Genomic DNA, 19144 nt, shown 5'->3' on the forward strand with positions numbered 1-19144 from the left:
ACCACACTGGCCGGGTGGTAGTTAGAACCGACGTCTTTTGTAACATGTTGCAGCAAATTTACATTTTCTGGATGCAAATAGAGTGATGCGTGACGCACTCAACTTCTAGCACTGACCACTCCTTAGCAAGCGAAGTGGCCTCGCTCGCACTTTGACGATTCTTTAGTTCAGTCTTGTCAATAAAACTCAGTTTCCAGTAGTACCAGTTCAAAGCAATTTCGCACTATTAATTGGAAGCTACCTGGACGTTAGCAAGGATCATTTCTGTGACAACTATTTTTGACATGCTTCGAAGAATTTACGACTACAGTCGCTCTTCCAGCATAATTACGCTGCTTAGATGTGGTGAATCTGTGATAGCTTGTTCGGTTATGTTGTGAAGTGACGTCAGTTCCTAACGAACTGTTCAGCACGCGCTGATGGCGCAAGCGCCTTATGTTTGCTATCTGCCACCTTCGCCCCTTCTTCTCTTTAGTTTTCGTGCGAAGTGGTTACGAGCACCGGTGGCGGTGAAGGAAAACTACGGCCCCGCGCATGACCCGAGTTTTCATCTCATAACAGCTTTTGTTGTAAAACTCACAAAATCTTAAAAGGATCCCAGCTTTTCGTAAATTGTCACGGAAAACCGCTACACATAGGTACAGAAATTCTCTTTGTAAAATATGACTGACTAAAGGCCCCTGAAAAGGGAGGCTGTTACAATGCATAAAACTGTACGGTGCACGTCATTCCCAATCACAAAGTAATTGTTCACTACGCAGAACAGTTATGCGGATGACGCGGACAAGAACCTATTACTGCAGACAACAAATTACTTCCGAAATTCTGGCAATGTTAAATCATCCAAAACTTGCCGAATTGAGCACTTCTACTTATAGCTCGTTAGTCATTGTTAATGAAAAACAATATTGAATATAGCTGCCTTCCTTTTAATTTCACTAGTGCTCTCAAAATTTGCCGTTAATGAGGTGCAACTGGTGATTGTTGCATAATAGTGAACCTATTTCGAATAATCTGTTCTAACAGGCTAATGACGTAAATTCTGTGGATGTTCCCGATTTGATAATAAATTTGATTTTCTCGAATCTCATCTACCTCTGATTAACACGCTGATTGTTTTGTAAAATGGGCGTTCTGCGTTACTACAAGAAACTTTGCATGCGATGGTACATGATGATTGAATAATTGTTTCGTGTCAGCTGACCCTACTGTTCTTTTTGTGTAACGTTTCTTAATTAAAATGGCCCACATCTCTTTGTTGAGTATACAATACGTTCACTGCAGCCAAACTTGCGAACGGAACAGCAGCCTCCGCCAGGCCTCAGTGCCTTATTTTCTTTTCACCGTTTTGTAGAGGTGCGAAAATGGAGTTTTCTTTCTTTCTTTATTTCTTTCTTTCTTTCTTCCTTTCCTTCTTTCTGTCTTTCTTTGCTTGTTGCTTCTTTTATTGTTTAATTTTTATTGTTTTCTCTCTCTTTTCTTTTTTCTTTCTTTTTGTTCTCTTGTTCTCTTTTTCCTTTTCTTTTTTCTTTCCATGCATGTCCACTGCGCATTCATTTCTTACACACCCACAAACTGTGGTGCTGTTAGGAGTTTGGTGACATGAGCGATGCGCACCAGTACGGACGTCTGGCTGGTGACGAAACATGCGGTCGACAGAATGTATTTGTATGTGGGTCTACGTGTGGGTGGGTCGCGTTAGAGGACGAGCGCTGCGGAATGCAAAAATCGGCAGATGCGAGCTGAATTCTGAGCATTTTGTACGTGTTTCACCTTGAAGGCGGCTGCTTCATTTGAAAAAAAAACGTGTACTGTTGGACTGCTCATTTCTAATTGGATCTTTCAACATAAACCATACGAGTCTTCTTTTTTGTTTTTTTAGGGGGAGGGTGGAGAGGGTGGAATGAGTACACTTCACCATAAAATCAGTACTTGGCAGGTGGTGCATCATCTAAATTTTGGCAGATTAACGTACTTGCTGCGTCCCACCCTAATTCAAACCGAAACAATCCCATCATTCTCTCTTGTACACAGAGCCGCTATTCAGAAGGTTCCCTCCCAACTTCACGAAAGCTTGGGTGGATGGGATCGCATGATGTTTCACCACGGTGGTGTTCCAGTTTGTTAGGATATCAAGAGGGCGTTTTGAAAAGCGCCGAAAATTGTCGCAAACTTTATCACCGGCTATGCATCAGGTTCAGGTCTAATTTTTCAGTACTATTAACGTATTGTTACGTAATGAATGTATTATTATTGTTAATTAGGCTTGTTAGTTATTGCTCACAGATTAGCATCTTTTGCTGTGTTTTTTTTTGTAATTACCCCCCTCATGTCGCCATAGGAGGTCCCCCTGTCAGTTTCTCGGAAACCTTGGGGCCTCCTGCATTACTATTCTAACATTGTAACGGAACCGAAAATTGCAATAAACAAATACACATGAAATAAATGTAATCACTTCCATTAGGTATAATTCTGTGCTGCGTTATAGCACTTGAGACTTTATTTGAAAATTATCTCCATCAAGCCACTAACTAAACTGAATTATTCATAAACAGAAACAGGTGTTGTTGCCTACTTAATAAGAAAGGGTCATAACGTAATAAACGCATCAGTTGAGAGAAGCTGTCTCCTGTCTCACCAGTAAAACAATGGGTGCTAAAGTAATTGAAGGCGAAGAACGCTGTGAATGTAATGTAAGCGTATGAGGAGATCGGCTACAGGAAACGTCTTCAATAGATACAATATAGGGATTTTTTTCCAATTACGTAAAAAGATCGTAACGCAGTCAATATAAAAGGATTCGTGAAGGACAGCGTAAACAAAACTCAAAGAAGTGAACTAATTGACTACACAAGCGCTGATTGCTCGTCCGTGTTTTGTTCGCGCTGGCCATCATCACCATTTCCCAACTCGTCCAACTTCCTAGCCTCTTACTATATGGATGTGGCTCACCACAGTGAAAAAGCCCCAAATGTGCGGTAATAAGCCTTCAGACTATCACCCATGTTGTGTTACACATTTGTGTATATGCAGCCGATGATTCAAAGACTAATGCATTAGTTGTATATCTGATTCATTTATTTGAAAATGGGGTCTCTCTGTAGTCTAGCATGAAATGTGTTCATCTCCAGTGTCATCTTTGTAATGTATTGCAAGAACACTACCAATTTTATTTGCTCTTAGGAACCCAGCTCTCTGACGATCCGCCTCTCTATGATAAATGCTCTAATGTATGCGTGCTCGCCGCGTGTTTTTTAAAGCTGTTTTATTAATCATTTTCGGCACCCTTTCTCTACCCCAACGCGGGGCAGAAAATCAATGAGACTTATTTGATCTCTTCCCTCCCCCTCTCCATTTGTACTTTCTGTCTCCATCTATTGCTCTCTTTTTGTGCACCTCTGCAATTTAGGCTGTGTTATCCTGCGAAAAAAGGCGAATACTACTCCTTTCTTTTAGCTATGCCCTTCCTACTCTCTCTTTGCAGGCATCGTTCTCTTGCCAAATTGAGTTACTGCCTCCCATGCAATACAAATTAGAACCCTCATTCTCATTGTCGAAGCGACATAGAAGAGAACGGATCGGGCGCACACCGGACGACTTATTGAGCTCTCGACAATGGTATTTTGTCCCACGATCGACGAAGTTTCTTTACCAGAAGAAATTAAATGGAATGGAATGAAAAAAAAAACTTACTTTCACTCCTGCAGGACGCGCTTAGTGCTTTGTGGGCGTCTCCCACGTCTCGGTCTTGGGGCTTCCCAATTCCGGTAGCGCATACTCGACCGACTTTAATTGTGAAGAATTTCTTAGTAAACTGCAGGCACTTTCAATCTATCTATCTATCTATCTATATATATATATCTATCTATCTATATAAATATCTATCTATCTATATAAATATCTATCTATCTATATATCTATCTATCTATCTATCCATCCATCTATCTATCTATCTATCCATCCATCTATCTATCTATCTATCTATCTATCCATCTATCAATCTATCCATCTATCAATCTATCTATCTGTCTGCCTACTTCTGGATGCCCTCGTGATGATTGCCTCTTCGATTGCGGGCAGCCCACGACTAGCATGAGCATGAGCAAGGGTTTGATGAACATGCTTGTCTAGAGATGACATGAAAAATGTGAAAATCCCATCGCGTACGTCGGCAAACCCTTTCCTCTAGACATGTGTCCCACATATCCGGATACTGCGGGCCACAGTTCTTGTTATCAAATTTTATACTGCTTACATAGGCTGCTTGGAGTACAGTACACATTACAAATGCACTGCACCACGCCTCACCCCGGTAGTCTAGTGGCTAAGGTACTCGGCTGCTCACCCGCAGGTCGCGGGATCGAATCCCGACTGCGGCGGCTGCATTTTCTATGGAGGTGGGAATGTTGTAGGCCAGTGTGCTCAGATTTTGGTGCACGGTAAAGAACCCATGTTGTTCAAATTTCCGGAGCCCCCTTCTACGGCGTCTCTTATAATCATAGGGTGATTTCGGGACTTCAAGCCCCACCTATCATGAAGTAAACCGCACTGCAGTTTTGCTTAAAGAACAAATACTTTAGCATCATCTTCATCAGCCTGATTAGGCCCACTGTAGAACAAAGGCCTATCCGATGTTCCACCAGTGAACTCAGTCATGTGCTTTTTGCTGCAGTATATACGCGCAAACTTCCTAATCCCATCAACTTTCTGTCTCGCCTTCACCCACTTTCCTTCCCTTGGAATCTAGTCTGTGATCCTTATTCACCAGTGGTTATCCTGCCTACGTTCTACGTGCCCTGCCCATGACTATTTCATCTTCCTAATGGCGACTATGATGTCATAAACACCCGTTTGTTTAGTGATGCACTCTGCTCTTTTCTTGGCCCTCAGGGTTACCTCTATCATTTTCCTTTCCATTGCTCGCCGAGTCATCCTCGTTTAAGGTTGAACCCTCTTTGTAATCCTCCAGGTTTTTGCTCCGCAGGTAAGTACAGGAAAGAAGTAGCTGTTATATACCTTCCTCTTGGTTGATAGTGGCAATCTATCAGTCATGATTTGAGATTGCATGCCGAATATGCTATACCCTATTTAAATTCTTCTAGTTACTTCAATCTCGTGGTTATCACACTCTCCTGTTACCTGTCCTAAGTAGATGTACTCTTTTACAACTTCAAGTGCACTGCTACCTATCTCGAAGTGGTGTTCTCTTACGAGGCCGTTATTCGTTACTTTCTTATATGCACATTATATTAGGACCCACTTTTCTACTTTCCTTGTCTAAATTAAAAATCATTAATTGCGATTCATCGCCCGAGTTACTCACCCATTGCAATCTCATCAGTGAAGAGCAGGTTACTAAGGTACTCTGAATTCATATCCCTAACACTTTCTATTCTAGGTCTTTGAAAACATCCTCCTGAAAGCACGTGTTAAGTAGCATTGGGGAGATCTCATCCTCTTATTTTACACCCTTCTTTATTGGTACTCGGTCACTTTTTTCATTGAGCAGTATGGCGGCAGTTGATCTGCTGTAGGTTTCTTTTAAGATCTTTTTATGTGTTTCGTTAATGTCCTGATCCCGCAGTGCCAGCACGACTGCTGACGTCTCTACTGAATCAAATGTTTTCTCGTACTTTATGAAAGCTACGTATAGTGGTTGGCTGTACTGTGAGCACGTTTATATCACATGATTGATAGTATTATTGTGGTCAATTATTGAGTAGTCTGTACAAAATCTTGCTTAATTGTTTGGCGGATTTAATTATAATGTTGTTATAATACTGTATTGCCTTCCTAAATAGCTTTATTACGGTGGAGAGCAAGCTGATCGGCCTGTAGATCATCAGATCCTTCTCGTCCACTTGCTTTTGAATTAAGATGATGTTAACATTCTTCCAAGATTCTGGCACTCTCCCCGTAATGAGACACTTCGTAAACAGCGTGGCCAGTTTTTCTAACCCAATCTGTCCTCCACGTTTTAGCAGATCTGATGTTACCTGATCCTCACAAGCAGCTTTGCTTCTTTGCATTCCATCGCAGGCTTTTATGACTTCTGTAATTACTGGTAGGATGCTATCCGGCGTACTGCTAGTTCTTACATTATGATTATGGTTGCCCCATTGATTGTACAGATCTCTGTAAAAGCCCCTCAAATATTTTAATTAATCATCTATTTTGGTAGTTACTTTGCCTTCCTTGTCCCTGAGTGCTTATATGTGGTTTCTGCCTATATCGCAAGCTTTCTCTTCACCGCTTTCACGTTTCCTCCGATCTTTTTAAACCATATGCTCAATTCTCACCCTTTTTACATCGGATGTCTTACGCCTAATAATCAATTTCGAAAGTTCTGCCAGTTCTCGTTTGTTTGTTGTGTTTGAGGCTTTCATGGTTTGAAGTTTCTTAAAGTATAAAAGCCTCACATATAACAGACAAATTGGACCTAGTTCATATTCAGGAGCTAATACTACAAAAATGTGCATGGCATGGCATTGAGTTCTGTGTGCGTCACTGTCGCAAACCTATACCACAGAAGCTGTCGAAATGCGTGCTTTCACTTCATTTGCTGCAGCACCCAAAACTCTTCCGTCATATGTGGATGATTGTTTTTGTATTCGGCAGTGAAATGCTTTGCCGCAATTCTTGTTATGGCTAGTTTTATGGAGGCCACAAAACAATGTTCATAAAAGCATAATCTGGTGGCTGCCTTCCGTTTCTTGATGTCCTTGTGAAACAAAATGGTAGCCGCGTGACTTTCAGCGTTTACAAAAAGGACAGACATTCCGCTGGTTTCCCGATCTTTTATTCTGTGCACTCCTCCTGCCACAAACATTCAGTATTGCCGACACATTTGCAGCCCACCCAGCGTAATTGCTCTAAGCAAGAAGACGCAGAACATTATGAGGATATAATGCCGCTAGAGCTGGGCCCTTGCAAATACCTGCCTTCATGGGTGCAGCGACAACTGCAGTGCGCAGCTCAATCTTGCAGTAGTTCTCAAAGAAAATAGCTTAGGTGCTTTATGCCCCAAGCTTCAGTGAAACACTCGCTCAGGTTTTGCTTGCATGCGATGCTCAAGTGTCTCACGCCCCGACACGCCATGTCAGAGGTAGCCTCACAAATGTCAAAGATAAGTTGGGCCGATGTGACTTTTCCGGTGTACTGTACAAGCAAGATAGGCAAATTCAAAAGAGGGGTGGCAGCTTGGGCTAGTTGGTATGGCATGACGATAGTTATAGTGTGAGAACAAAACGACGACAATGAGATAAGAAGGACACGAAGGACACGAGCGCTAACTAGTTTATTACGAAGAGCGCGAAAATATATTGAGGAAACCGTAACGATCTAACAAAAACCATATGGCACAAAGAGCAGAACATAAGTAAGAGAAAAAAACAAAAACAATAAACAAAAGCACAGAAAAAAGGCAAGGGAAAAATCTATAAGGAAACGAAACAGAAAAGTAAAGATAATATACCTACTTGCGCGCACCGAAACTTTCGAGGAACCTTAGTTTCTTCTCGGACAGAGACACGGAGTGCTTGGTAATGCAAGGCACCTGTTCGCGTGCCATCTGCGCCGGCTCCACAATGACTCGGGTGCGCTCATCTTTGTACTTGTACAGCGTCGCTATGTCCTTGAAAAGGGGCACACAATTGCACTCAGTGCAGTGCTGAGCAGGAAAACCGTCTTTCCCGTTTATAACATTGTTAGCGTGTTCTCTCAGCTGATCGTTCAGACATCTTCCGGTCGTTCCGACATAAGAAGCACCGCATGAAAGGGGGGTCCTATAAACAACTTCCCGGGAGCATGCCGCATACTTGTTTCTATGTTGAACTCTGCATTCCGTTGATTTCTGCGTTATCAGGGGGTTCGTAGATTTGGTCAGGCTGATTAACTTGAACGGTGCCGAGAACAGGACACGAACTCCAACTCGTTTTTCGATTTTCTTGAGCCTGTGTGATATCTGGTGTGTGTATGGAATCACGCCTATCCTTTCACGCTCTGTATCCGTGTTGCTCGGATTCTGTCGCTGCCTCTTCGCTGCCTTATTAGTCCGCAGGATAGTCTCAGCAACGGAAGAGATAAAATCCTCGGGAAAATTCGAAGCCTTAAGCCGGGAAACTTGAGCTTTGAAGCTCGCAGAGATATTGTGGGTGCACGACCTATTTAAGACATTCTCAAGACAGGTTCATGCTATGCCTGGCTTAACTAACTTGCTGTGCGCAGAAGAAAAAGGAAGTAGAGCTTTCTGCGCCCGTAGTTCTTAACACCAACAGATGTGCTGTGAGCTAAAAAACATTCTTAAATCCAAAAGGCGTAACTTGTCATTCTTCGGTATTTCATGTGTCAACACAAGAGGCTTTAAACAATCTTAGAACACACCTATCGTTTGAGTCGCAATAGAGTGGAACATAGAAGAATGACACTTTCGAAGAACCAATAAATCATCCACGTATCTCAATACTTTGACGACATGCGAGCCTTCTAACTTTTTCTGCAGTTTTTGCCCATTTCGGCCTATAGAAGATCACTGAGTAGAGTTGCTATGCATGAGCCGATTGAATAACCCTTTTTCTGCAGATATATGCAATCATTTCATTGAACGAAAGTAGAGATAAGGTACAGCAAAACCAGGTCAAGAAACTTTCGCGCACTGATGCTAGTTTTTAATTGGAAGTTCAATTCCCCGAGATTTCTATGTTATCCCTAATACGTTATAATACCTCATCGTAAGGCAGAGAGTAGTATAGGTCCTTTATGTCATTGGAAAAACCGAAAAGATTAGATTGACTCGACTGTTTGAAAAATTCTATCAGAGCTTGCGAATTTTTCATCGAAATGGGTCATCAATCTTTAGACACTTTAGATGGGTTTCAATAAACAGTTGAGTTGCTTTTGCCACGTACCACTTTCTGTCACAATTACACGGAAGGTCATGCCAACGTTATGTGTTTTGGCAGAAAAAAACATGCTGAGCCCATTTTTGTCACTTTTGCTAATATGCTGTGCTAACTGGTTCAACTCTAGTTTACGACACATTTCCTTAGCCTGCGTTTTTACTCTATCTAGACGAATGTCGGTACAACATTTGAAAACAGAGCAGATAGCTGTGACTGCCTTTTTTAGGTACAAGAAATTGGGAAAAACGGCGAAACCACCCTCCTTATCTGACGGCTCGACACAAAGTTCATTGTCTCTCAGAAACTTGGTCGTCTTCCGCACCGCAAGGCTGTTGTTGATAGGCTTACCCCGTAGGAGCACGTCGACGCAAGTAGCTATATTATCTTTACTTTTCTGTTTTGTTTCCTCATAGGTTTTTCTTTGACTTTTTCTGTGCTTTTGTTGTTCGTTTTTGTTGTTTTTTTCACTCACTGATGTTCTGCTCTTTGAGCCATATGGTTTTTCGTCACATGGTTACTGTCTCCTCTATATAATTTTGTGCTCTGTGCAATAAACTCAGTTGGAACTTAGCGCTCGTGTCCTTGTCTCTGTGCCGTCGTTTTGTTCTTGCGCTATAACTATCGTCAAAAGAGGGCTCCGGGAATATTTTCACGACGTCAGAAACAAGAAAATTGCTTCTAATGCCTTCGCATACCATGTGGTGTCTACTGGAATTGATATTGCTGGGAAAACACCTGTATGATCACCAGTTCAAGAAAGTTGTTTGCACGATTGCACATGAAATTTTTGGCCACACAGACTACTTCACACACACTGAACCGAATTGTCGGGACACTACTCCATGTGAATGCGTGATGTCCGCAACACATGACAACTAGGACTTGAAAATAGTATACTGCGCCTTTTGCTGTCATTGTGAGGAAGTCTTTCGTTTAGAAAGTCGAAACGTGACTTGAAATTTTTGTGCCTTTTACATTTGTCAGTGTTTTTTGTTTTATTCGATTATTACTTATGTACACCTATGATACATGCGTCACGACAAGCTAACTCTAACTGTAGTTTAGTAAAGCGCCATTCAGTGAAGTTTGTCTGACTAGCACTATTAAAGGTTGATATCTTTGCCTGCACAAGTCCAACGCATCAGCTTACCGCTTCTGGTGTTAGTATTACTTGTGTTGCTGTTGGCATCGTTCCGACAATGTCAATACCTGGTCACACGAAACCCAGGCAACAGTTCTGTGCGAGCATTTTTCTAGACGTCTTTTGGGTCATTTTGTAACATTTCGCTGAATAAAAAAATATATCAGAGTTACCTTCCCTCTCCATGCTTCACATAACACCGATTTTCACTGCACGTGGGACCTGTCGAATTTTCTTTCCGCTGGACAAGAAAACTTTCTGAACAGCTTGGCTGTTGAAAATGTGAGATGAATTACAAAAAACTCGCGAAGTAAAAAGTTAAAAGTAATGGATTGAATTTTCATTCAATGTTGCTTTGACCACACTTACTGCTTCATTACTAAACGTATAGAACACTTATGATCGTAACGGGTGTCTGTGAATTCAAAATAAACGCCATAAGAGTACCTGGAGACGCATAAAGTCGATGAGTGTGTGCGTACTTTTCCTACTCTCCTCCAGGGAGCCGATGGCAGAACAGCCAATGGAAGTTACGCCGCTGCATCACCCCCATCTGAATCCCCACTGTCTCCACGCGGTCTCAGTGGTTGGCCCTTATCATTTTGGGGACAGTTACCGAGGCCATCTCATCATTGCGTTGTCCTTATTTTGTCCAGATCAGTATATACAAGCCAAGAATCAGCAATGGTGTGCAGACAAACGTGTAGTAAGCGGCGGTGCGGAGACGAATACACCTGTGGATGGAATTCGACGGCGGTGCGGCCCTCCTGGCGGGTCCCGTTTACTCCTCGTGCGCAACGTTTTCTTCTTGCGTGCGTGACCTCTCGGGGAAACAGAATGACATCCCCCGGAAAACGAGTGCTAGTTTTGGTTAGAAGGAACATGTGTGCTTCTAGCTGCACGGAATAAAGTGAATTTTATTTGCATGTTTGCATTTTTTGTCGCGCACAAGGCTTTACAAATAAAGAAACTTCAATCAAAAGAAAACGACCCTTCTCACTGTTTAGTCTCTTTCCTTCTTCCTTTTTTTTGTGAAATCGCAAATGGGCTAAGCTCGAAAAGTGGTTGGCATCCTTCGTACTTCTTGCTTGCCTCAGCTCACCCTTGCCACTCGCTTAGCGATATCGCCAGGATCGCGCCGGGTTATCTGTTTCGGTTGTCGTGCCACATATGAAGATGGGAGAGGTGAGACAGAGAAGCTCGGTGAGGCGTAGAAAAAAAGGGATGACACAAAAAACCAGGACGGCCAGGTCAACCAAGCATCAGAGGAACAAATCTACATCGACACGTCACACGTTTTACGTGGCTCTGCGATGTCGCCCAAACAGGGTTTTCCGTTGTGCAAAGTCTCCTGTTTGCTTAATGGAAACGGTACCCGCAAGTATTTGGTGAGGAGGCATATATTTTTCATCAGTACACTGTCCAAGCCTGAGGGAAGTAACACCGTAGCAGTGTTGCTCGAGACACGTCATCACTTATTTTCAGTGTAGTTGTTATGAAAAAATTTTGGGTATTTATCTTTTTGTTAAATGTATATTTATAGATTTGTACAAGCAAACGTAACGGCGAGGTGTAACAACCACCTTATGCCTATGACGTTTTCCGTTGTTTTTATCTTGTTGCCTTATGTTCCCTGATGTGTACAAATTTCTTTTTGTACACAACAAATGTGTCTTGAGATTCGTACTTTCATATTGTGTGCAGGTATACCTTTTCAAATAAAAACCTCCATGAATTAGCAAAAAACCAGAGTGATTGCTTATGTTGAGTTTTTGACAAATGAACCAGTTGTTATTCACCCACTTCAAAACAGACGAACTAAATTAGCGAAAGACGGTGCCTCGAAGTTTTCTTGAGGTTTGTTCCCATTAGAACTGGTATGTGGTGAACTGCTAGATTAAACTTACTAGCATGTTAGAATTTGTGAAGCCAGTGATTACGTCAAGTGAGACATTTTGCCTCTAGCAAATAACGCTAGGCCATCATATTTTGATTATATATATATATATATATATATATATATATATATATATATATATATATATATATATATATATATATATATATATATATATATATATATATATATATATTTGTCATTGTAATTGCTTGAGGATGGTGTGTACGAGGTATATCATTGTGCTTCCAATATTATTGGAAGCTTGCGAGCTAACAGAGGCAGAAGAACTTTGTGAACACGACACATTTCTTTGAATTCTGCTCTTTGTTTTGCACTGTCGCCATGCAGCCTGCGTATTCGAGCGAAGGCACATGCTTGCACGCGAAGTGTGTAAGAAGGCTATCGCAGTGACTCTCCTTCTCCCACGTGCACTGCCCTCAACCCAGTGACCTCTAAGCGACGTCATCAAAGCAATGTTTGTTTTGTTATTCCAACTTGGATACACAGCAGCCGCCAGTGGTGAAAGCGGCAGTGCCACACCGTAACGCCACTGCAACGGGAAAAGTACCGTGTTCGCTTTCTCCTCGCCTCCTGGCCGCCCACCCGCGTTTTTTTTTGTTTGCAGTCGTGCAGTCGCTTATGCGCCATAAATGGTCCGCCCCACTCGCCTTAGGTTTTCTCGAAGCCGTTGCAACCTATACCGTGCCGTGCCTCGCATATCAATCGGTCTTATGGCTTGAAAAAAAAAAACATGTGTAAACTATACTAGGCTTTTGTTTATCCTACAATAATTTGTAGCATAAGTCAAAAGATTTTCTTATAGCAATTCAATATCAATTGAGGAGGTTTAATGTCAGAAAACCCCGATATCGTTAAGAGAGAAGCCGTAGCAAACCAAGAAACTTTGATCACCTGCGGTTTTTTAACATACATCAAAATCTCAACACAAATGTCTGGACATCTTTGTATCCTTCGAATATGCGGTTGACCAAAGCATGACACGGACCAAAGACGAAATGACAAACGAACACAAGCGCCATCATTGAAGAAGAAAACATTCTTTCTAGGATAAATGAATATGCCCTCATGAAACCACGTGACAGTGGTAACAAGGGTTTGTTTTTCAACTGAAGGCGCACTGAAAACGACTTTCAATTCATTGGGTCATCAAGAATTGAGGACACCTTATTCTCGGCAAATGAACTCACTCTTTAGGGACCTGTAGGTAGAGAAATGAATCGAGAAGGCATGAAGGCTAATGAAGCTTTGCCTTGGTATTCTACTCCACATGGGAGGAGGAAAATATGGGCAGGCGTAAATATTGTTTTTTTTTCTGACAGTGACATAGGCGGCTTGGTTATGAAGTGGTCACCAGCCGAGTAGATGCGCTCACTTTGTACTACTAGTGTTACGGAATCCACCTAATAGAATAGCGACGTTTGGCAGTAAAATGCTTGAAGGCGTCACCCGACCGACGTTTGCTTTGCTACGTTGCTGTAACTTCACCAGCGACGAACCTATGCATATGCGTTTTAATGAAGACAAGATGATTTTTCTCTTATTACGGTATCAGTGCTTCTACATAGCGTGGTCTACTTGTTAGGAGCGGCAAAAACGATCTTTATCCGTCCTCATCTTTCTCAATTTGTAGAACTCAAGGTCAAGTAGTAGATATTAGGTATCACATAACATTTTCCATGCACTTATTAGCTAACATGTAGAAATATAGAAGCAGGACACACACACGCACACAGAAAACGACAAACGATATTGAGTGATGAATATGTGGGGTTTAACGTCTCAAAACCAACATAAGATTATGAGAGACGCCGTAGTGGAGGGCGCTGGAAATTTCGACGACTTTCGACTTTCGACGAAATTTCGACGTTCTTTCACGTGCACCCAAATCTGAGCACAAGGGCCTACATCATTTTCGCGTCCATCAAAAATGCAGCCGCCGCAGCCAAAATTTGATCCCGTGACCTGCAGGTCAGCCGCCGAGTATCTTAGCCACTCGACCAACCGCAGTGGGGCAAAGGGCAACGATACACAAGCGCTGGCTAGCGATTTGTTTTATGTGCACAGAACGCTGCTTGTATATCTACAAATGTTTGCAATAGCAGAACACGCATGAACATGCATTCAACCTACATACAGATGCCACAAACACATAGCAAAATCTTGTGTGGTGTCTATAGCAACAAAGAAAAAAAACCAAAAACAAAATGCTGGTATGGAACGCTCAGCAGCATTTAGTGTCCTATCTTGAATAATCTAAAGGCGAGGGATAAGCTATTGTCCCTATGTAACCCCTCTCCCCACCCCCCCACCCCCCGAAAAATAGGACCGCAAGCAGTTTTAAATAATCTGCACATTTTACTGGAATGAGAGTTTGAGATTAACAATGAAAACAGTAAGATAAAAAGTCACAGCTTTGCCGAAATTGCGAAGCAATGAACGCGAAAGCAACAAACTGGAAGGTGACGCGAATAATGGCAAGCAGTTGGAAACGTGCCCCACGTTGCTCACACACAAATGACGCAGGAAGCGTACTCACAGGTACAGATGAACGCGAACAGGTGTCTCAGCTGTTACTTTGCCGTGTCTGAAAAGCGCACCCTTTTCGGAAACGGAGACTGTGCAACGAATGCAGTGACCACTCTGCGCCCGGTAACTACAACAGAATCGTTCCAGGGAAAGCTCAAGGCGTACGATTCTCCTCACCGCGAGATATGCGAGTGCACGCGAGAGCATCCCGTCTTCGCAGGGCAAAGTTGGTGTGGGAGATGAGAACGCGCACCACCGCGTCGTGTCAATACAGCGACTGGCGCACATTGTGTTATCTCGCTGGTATTGCTGAAAACCCGACAGTACTATCCCCGAGATGGCCATCGACCGGGGTAAGTGGTAGATATAAATATCTTGCTGTTTGAACGTTCAAGAAGGTGATCCTTCACGGCTCAGTGGCGAGCGCCTCGCGCTCGCAATTTAGAGGTGGGACGTTCGATGCCACGCGCCGGAGTTTTTTAAATTATTTTTTCTTTCTAGCGCTTTTATATAAAGATAGATACGTATACATATATGGGGAATGAAGATGACGCCGACACCAGCGGCAAAATCCAACCGAGACACCCATGTAATTGCTATCGTAATAAGAAAGTAGGGCAAGCCATTAAAACGACGTGGACGCAGCAATGATGATTACGCAGTGTGCATCTTTCTTTGTGCCTGTTTTATTTTTCCGATGTAATGTGTATTCACCACAAAGTCAACTAGCCCCTCTTTCAGATTTAAGCAGCAGAGCTGTGCTTGGGCCGGTGTATCTTGAGATAAAGCAAATCATAGCTTTGATTGTAATAAGAGGGCTCCTTTTTTTAGTTCACTGATCAATGTTATAGCTTCTAATGAATGAAGTCGTGTGCTTCTCAACGCTAACTTGTTCGTTTCGACGGTGGTTCTTAATAAAAGCAGATATTTGAACCTAAACTAGGCATGCTAAAAGCACGGACGTGATTAGTAAACGCACGAACATATATATCGTATGCGCGACCTTCACGCGTGCGTTTGTCTGTGTGTATTACATACATTTCAAATAAAAAAATTCGGGGGTAAGCATTTCAGCAGCTTATTGACAATAGTTGGCAATACGAATTGCGCAAAACAGAAGCATATGTGAAAAATACACTTACAGATGTAACGCCACAAATTTCCCGGAAGCGCTCGCTTACTTAAACGAAACTATGCTTCATGTTTAGAGAAGCCAGAATATTGATAAAAAATCACACACACTAATTAATGGTGTAGTCACCGAGGAGAATCAATTCGTTCCGAGCGAATTGTTTGGAACAAACTGCAATAGTGTCCGTTACCATTTTTCCAATGCGCAAGTTTCCGATTTACGCTGTTCGTCTCGTGTCATCTGCATCTTTCAGTGACTGATAGAACGATACATTGCTAGGTTTCCACTGCGATGGCACGCATTGCGGCACACTGCAATATCTTTTGGACATCGCTTTTTTTTCTGGCTCGTGCGTGCTTTATGGCTAAAGTAAAAGAAATATATGCCACCGCATCTCAACGCGCGCAACGGTGAAACGCATCACATTTTCTTTCATGGTTGACCCTGCTAATGTCATTTTCACGCGCATCAGCTAGGTGCGAGTGCTTAGTTGGAGCCGCAAACAGCACGGAACTACTGTGGCGCTGCCAGTGGAGTGTGCAGATGTCGCATCAGCTGTCGTGCGCACTGCTCCGTAGAGTAGGGAATTCCTGCAGTAGAGAGAGGGGGGCCCAGCAGAGAACAGAGATTATGAGAAGACACGCACGAGCAGTTGGTGTGTGCACGCCACGGGAGGCAAGAGAGGGGGAGCGTAGGAGAGAGATAGGGAAGGGTTGCGCAAGCGCCATGGTGGTTTGGGGGGGGGGGGGGAGGGGGGAGTAGACACCACGGAAAGGACGAAGGAGTGATTGACCCAGTTCAGGCCATAAGGCTAGTTCGCATCTAAAAAAACATGAGGCAGTAGCTTCGCGAGCCAATGGTGTCATTCGATTAATAAATAAAAAAAAACGCCAGGCCTACGTGGAAATCGAGGCACAGTCACAGCGAAAGCTAGAAAAACGGTCTTTCAGAGCCTTTTGTAAACACTCATTCGATAACTGCTGCAAGCACACTTGCTTAATGCCCACTACGGCATCGATATTAAAAACTTTTGGGTACTAGGCTGGAATTCGCTATGCTATTTTTCGTCATTCTTCTGAGAAGCGTGGTATTCGCTAAACACTCCCAAGAAATTTCGTGGTAGTTGTTCATGCAGTGGCTGACGACAATCAGAAATTATGCCTTAAGTGGGTATGTGCCACAGTTATCAGCAGAACAAGGATAAACTTTTCTTATGAATTGGAGCATTAGACTACCCACTCGTACCGCTATTTGCATTGTGCGACAACTGGTTGTTCTTTCGTTCTTTTAAAACATTTTATAGGTTGTAATAACGTGGTTGCTTTCTCGACACCAAGTCTGCCTAAAGTAAGTTTGCCACCAAGTCCCCGGCACCGGCGTGGCTCAGTGGTAGAATACCGGGGGGTCCCGGTTCAAAGCCCACTGTTTCATTGGTACTACTCTTTTTTCTAATTTCGTGCCATGTGGTTACGGAAACCGGTGGTGGTGGTGGTGGTAGACAACTATGGTGCTACGCGAGGCGCAAGTTCTGATCTCATAACAGCTTTCGCTGTAAAAGTGTTGCAGTGTTCATTAGCTGCAAAAGGAACGGCCACAGGCTATATATAAAAGACAGTTCACTTGAGCCATGTCTGCTTAAACCTCCCAATTCTGACAACTGTGAAGCCGCAGCTCGCTATATTACTCTTGTGGTGCCAATCCAGAGTACCTATGACAGTTCTTTGCCACTTCAAATAAAGAAATAAATCATGTCGCTTAAGCTGAAGTAGAGCATTCATTTCCGACTAGCAAGGAAGCGACGCTTGGTATTGCATGGCAGAAGACATCTGGATGCGGCTCAGGGGCAGCATTGCACTGACCCTCCGCAAATCAAGCCTTCGGCGCAGAGCAAATCTTTGGCTTTGGCCCTTGCCTCTATAGAGTCGGTACTCGAGTGCGAAATTTATTTTGTGTATTCGAGAACCGAGTCCAGTTGCTTCAGTACCATTGGTACTGAAGGCGTCGTTTGATCAGTGGGGATTTGAAACTTGAGCTACTAGCCAGCATACGTGAGCATCAAGTGCCTCCAGGAGGCGATGATAAGTACTCCAGCGCCTTTGGTGTCGAAATAGCAGCGCAGTTATCTGGAACTAGTAAGATTTTCGGCACGTTACTAGGAAACGAAAGAGGGCGTTGAAGGAACCACAAGGTACCAAACAAACATGTTTGTTTTGTGCATTGTGGCTCTTTCTACGTCGTCTTTCGTTTCCTAGTAGCGCTCTCACAATTCTATTACGAGCAACCAACTGGTCCCTACACTGGCTCTACTCTAGAAAGCAACACAAATGTCAAGCAGGATATCAGTGGTAATGATAAGAACCCTTATCATAGTATATGAATTATTCTTATTCACACTACACCTTTTTTGATAACATGCCGACAAAATGATGCATAAAAATAACTAAGGCATTACTGCCAATCCAGACGGCAAAAGTGACTGGTTATCCCGCTATTAGACCGAGGCGTTCGTTGTCCAGGAGACACACTTGAACTGGGAACTAATAAAATTTCTTTGGCGTCAAGCCATCTATGGGAGGGACCGTGGTGAAGCTTTTGTCTCGTCGGAAGCCGCGGCAATAACAGCAGATATGTCCCTTCTTTCCAGCTTAAGTTCCTCAAAACACCTCTCGATGGGATTGCAGCCCGTGCAATTTCGATCAATAAGGTGGTTACCATCTATATCATCAACATATGACCAAACTACCCACTCACTTAATATACATTATGCAACTTGATCGCCCAGCACCATGAGCGTTACTATATCTTCGGTGATCTCTATGTATGCTACAGTTTATGGAAATTTTGATGCAAGAGATTGTCTTGTAGGGAATATTTGATTTGATTTCATAAATTTTCATTTACACACACACATACACTCGAGGTAGCCGCATAGACGCGGCTTTAGGAAAACCTCACCATCTTTGGTACAGAGTGGCCACATATGGTAAACACACAACTTATGTTAAACACAATAATGCATGCACCATAAAACGTGATCACCCTAGAAGGAATAAAAGTAAAAAAGAAAAAAATTCACACAGGCAAATACACCACCCAGACAAAACAGGAAACGCAAGATAGATGTGCAGTGCTCAACTCACATGTCTATGGCGACGGAGCGTTGCGCGCGGAACAGCACGAGCGACATCTGGTCGTTATTCGCTGCGTATGCCCTGCATAAACAAAATTTAAGGGTAAGGGCATGGACCGGCACCGGTTCATGGTGGCCCTCCCTGGCTAGGCCACTGACTAGGGCTAAAATGAAGGTCTAGAGGAAGACCTTTAGTTATTTACGTTCACGGTTTTTCGCAAACATGAAAAAAGATTGCAAGTTGGTGCAGCATTCGCATGACTTTCACGGCACTTTACAAATTTTCCTCTGTCACCTAGTTCACGGCTATAATTAAAGGGAAAGTCATCAACCATTTGTCAATCATGTAAACAAGTCTGTATTTTGTCAAAAGATGTATTAAATTGTTCTGCCT

The 19144-nt window shown here is 42.9% G+C and overlaps 1 long non-coding RNA gene across 1 annotated transcript in view; it reads right to left on the bottom strand.

Moving 5' to 3' along the window:
• The window catches only part of LOC142777499 (uncharacterized), a 33927-nt gene extending 15062 nt beyond the window's left edge, over positions 1-18865 (bottom strand). The window contains exon 1 of the long non-coding RNA XR_012888139.1: positions 18761-18865. This is a non-coding gene — a long non-coding RNA (uncharacterized LOC142777499). The remainder of the gene's footprint in view (positions 1-18760) is intronic.
• Positions 18866-19144: the final 279 nt, after the last annotated feature.

The sequence above is a fragment of the Rhipicephalus microplus genome, chromosome X, assembly GCF_043290135.1.
Source record: "Rhipicephalus microplus isolate Deutch F79 chromosome X, USDA_Rmic, whole genome shotgun sequence".
Lineage (NCBI taxonomy): Eukaryota > Metazoa > Arthropoda > Arachnida > Ixodida > Ixodidae > Rhipicephalus > Rhipicephalus microplus.